Source organism: Magnolia sinica, chromosome 9 (genome assembly GCF_029962835.1).
Source record: "Magnolia sinica isolate HGM2019 chromosome 9, MsV1, whole genome shotgun sequence".
Taxonomy (NCBI): domain Eukaryota; kingdom Viridiplantae; phylum Streptophyta; class Magnoliopsida; order Magnoliales; family Magnoliaceae; genus Magnolia; species Magnolia sinica.
Genome location: NC_080581.1, coordinates 52,204,257 through 52,207,864, shown reverse-complemented (window position 1 = coordinate 52,207,864; position 3,608 = coordinate 52,204,257). Strand labels below are relative to the sequence as shown.

The 3,608-nt window shown below is 37.4% G+C and overlaps 1 long non-coding RNA gene across 2 annotated transcripts; it reads left to right on the top strand.

The window, feature by feature from the left end:
* Positions 1-1,846: 1,846 nt before the first annotated feature.
* On the top strand, positions 1,847-3,279 carry LOC131256310 (uncharacterized). Of its 2 annotated transcripts, none has more exons than XR_009176736.1 (3): positions 1,847-1,897; positions 2,220-2,335; positions 2,543-3,279. It is a non-coding gene; the product is annotated as an uncharacterized LOC131256310 (long non-coding RNA). The 2 variants fall into 2 exon arrangements; XR_009176735.1 differs by having other exon boundaries at positions 2,212-2,335.
* Positions 3,280-3,608: the final 329 nt, after the last annotated feature.

The window sequence follows — 3,608 nt, the reverse complement described above, 5'->3', positions numbered from 1 at the left end:
GTTTGTGTTTTCTCTTAATTCATATCTTTTTGATATTCTGAACATGTTGGATGTCAAATAAACATTATTGTGGGCCTAAGGAAGGTATATATCAATGGTGGAAAACATTATTCCACACTATTTCGCGTGGCATGGTACACTTGAGTTTTGGATTTACCTACAAATTTGGGATCAACCCACACTGTTCATCCATTCTTCGAGATCATTTTAGAGAATTATCCAAAAAATGAATCATATCCAAAGATTAAATGGACCACACCACAAATAAGGGGAACAAATTAGCTACTCCCCCTAACACCATCCAATGGCTAGTGGTTGGTGCTCTATGGCCGGGCCACACCATGATGTATGTGTTTAATCCATGCTGTCCATCTATTTTTAAAGATCATCTCATGGCATGAGACCAAAAATGAGGCATATCCCAATCTGAAATGGACCACATTACAGGTAACAATGTTGAATGAGCGCAACCATTTAAAACATTTTGGGGGCCATAAAAGTTTTGGATCGAGATGATTTTTGTTTTTCCCCTTCATCTAGGCCTGTATGACCTAATAAATAGATTAGATGCCAAATAAACGGTACAATGGGCCTTACAAGGATTTAAATGATGGATATCCAATCACTATTTTTTTCATGTGGTGTGGTCCACCTGATATTTATATACCTCTCATTTTTGGGCCCCACCATGATGTATGTTTCCACACCTTCCATCCATTTAGAGAGATCATTTAAGGGTAATATCCAAAGAACGAGTTAAATCCAAAGCTCTAGTGGACCCCAGCATAAAAAACAGTGGGATAGTGACGCCCACCATTAAAAACTTCTAAAGGAAACAAAAGTTTTATATCAAGATGATATTTGTGTTTTCCCTTATTTAAAGTATTTTTTAACTTTTGAACAGGTTGGATTTCAAATAAACATTACGATGGGCCTTAATATAGTTTCAATGGTGGGAATCACTCTCCCCACTGTTTTCTGTGGTGGGGTCCACTACAGATTTATATCTGCCTCATTCTCCAGCTCATGACTTAAAATGATATCTCAAATTGGATGGATGGTGTGGATATAACAAATACATCATAGTGGGGCCCACAGAAAATGGTGACGTGATGTCAATCCAAGAGACGCCTACTCGTTGTAGCGACTTGCAAAACGCCACTCATGGAAAAGGCACATCTGTTAAAAGTTTTATGGGGCCCACCATAAATTTTATATTTAATCTAATCCATCCATCCATTTTTACATTAATTTTAATGCATTAGCCCCCAAAAGTAGGTAAATTGAAAGCTCAAGTGGACCACACCATGGAAAACAATGGAGATTAAGTGCCTTTCGTTGATTTCTGGTGTGGTCCATGTGAGCCTTCTATTTTCCATTTTTTTTGGGATAATGCCATAAAAAATTAGTTGAATTTAATGGATGGCACAGATAAATGACGTATATTAGGGTGGGGTTACACGTAGCCCCTAACACATCACCGTTCGTCTCAAGTGGGCATTTGTGCACACAAAAAACACCCAATTTCATTCTCGCTCCCAGAATTCATTCCAGTGCCACAAAAATAGCCCACTCACTCCTTTCTCTCATCTTCTCCCCACTTCTCTCTCTCTCTCTCTCAATCTCTCTCCATCTCGACTCCCCATCTCTCTCAATCTCTCCATCTCGACTCCCCATCTCTCTCAATCTCTCCATCTCGACTCCTAACAAAAATAGCCCCATCCTCGACTCCCCATCTCTCTCCCTGCCCATCCTCGTTTGGCCGAGTGGTGGTTTAAGGCCCTCCCTATCCATGCACCACCTTCATTCCTCTCTCAATCACGACCTCCCCCCCCCCCCCCTCTCTCTCTCTCTCTCTCTCTCTGAAGCTCGATTGAATTAGATTCACGAACACGAGGTATTTCTCTCTCTCTCTCTCTCTCTCTCTCTCTCTCTCTCTCTCTCCCCCTCCCTCCCTCTCAATCTCTCTCAATCTCAATGTTGATTTATGAATTTGAGGATTTAGTAATTTATGGATTTCTAATTCGAATGTGGACCCTCATTTAGGGATTTGGGGATTTTAGGGCTTACAGATTTGAATGTGGACCCTGAATTTGGGTTTTTTTGATTTTACAAATTGGGGATTTGGGGATTTTAGGATTTTGGGAATTTGAGAATTTTAAAATTAGGGATTTCACCTTCCAGATTTGAAAGAGTGATTTTGGTCTCAAGTTGTGCAGTTTGGATTCACTCAAAGATGCCCCATGCATGTGTTTTATGCAAGAATGTTGGCGATTGTAGGCCCCAATTTTATTTTTGGATGGCGATCGTAATTTACGAGCTTGGTTTTGTCAAGGTGATTACGAAATTAGATTCTTGTTATTCTTTTTAAGTAGGATTTATCAAGCTGCCATTACTGCTAATTTCGTGCTGCAAAAGTATAGGTCATTTTGGATTTCAATTTCTGTCATTCAAATTGAGTTATATAATAAAGTATTCTTCATGTATAAAATAGTTCACCAAAATATACTAACACCATCTAAATTACCTGGTGCTTTCATAGGATTAGGGACTTCATTGAATGGGCTCAGTGTCTTTTACTTGACTTGGTCTCCAGATATATCCCCTTAGATAGCAATGAGATATTTGACATAATGAATCTCCTTGAGGATAGGCTTCAGCATGCAAATGGTGTTGTTGTTTTAGCAACAACCAAGGTGTTTCTACATTTGACAATGTCCATGATTGATGTCCATCAACAGGTGCCTATTAAAAGATTCCTTTGTTATTCATGTTTAAGTAGTAATAAAGGAATTTCAACCTTTTTCCCTTTTTTCTGTTAAAGTTTCAATAATGTTTACAGATCTTTTATATTTTTATTTATAAAGAAGGTTCATAGTGCTTATGGATCCTTCAGAGCCACTGCTATTTGGAAATGCGAGCCTTGTTCATGCTATGTGATATTTATTGAGTCATGAGAAAGTGCTATTTCATCTAATGCATTCTACATCATTGTGATATACCATGACCAAATTCCATCTACACCTCAAGTTTCTTATCTATATGATTTTGCAATTCAGCTCGCATATATTTAGATGATCAATTGCATTGGTTAAATGTTGATGTGATGGAAACTTTTTTAAATGAGTAAATGAATTTTCTTCTTTTTTCTGAAAGTTGCTTTCCTTGTTCTTATTGATAATAATAAAAAAAGAACAACAAAAACAAAGAAAAATAGGAGAGGCAAAGAAGTCTTGTCCCCATGTTACCCTTGTCACTCTAGCAGTCTAGCTTTGTGAATTTCAATTCAGTGTTTAGAATCATATTTTTGTGTAATTTGAGTTGATTATTGTACTCTCATGTATCAAATCTGAGTCTGTATTCACTTGATTAAAGTTCATTGCCATGTTTTGAATATATGTGATATTATTATTGGCGGTTTTATGTGTCCTTCAAAATTTAATGGCTGTAAGTTTCTCAGTAAGCTTCCAATAGTTGGCTCTTTGCATACTCATTTCTTAAGCCAATAGTTTGTTGTAGAATAACCAACGTATCTTCTCTAATATGGAATTTTCTTGTTTGGCCCAGCCCAGAATGTGATCTTGCCATTGATTTGGATCTTATTTATC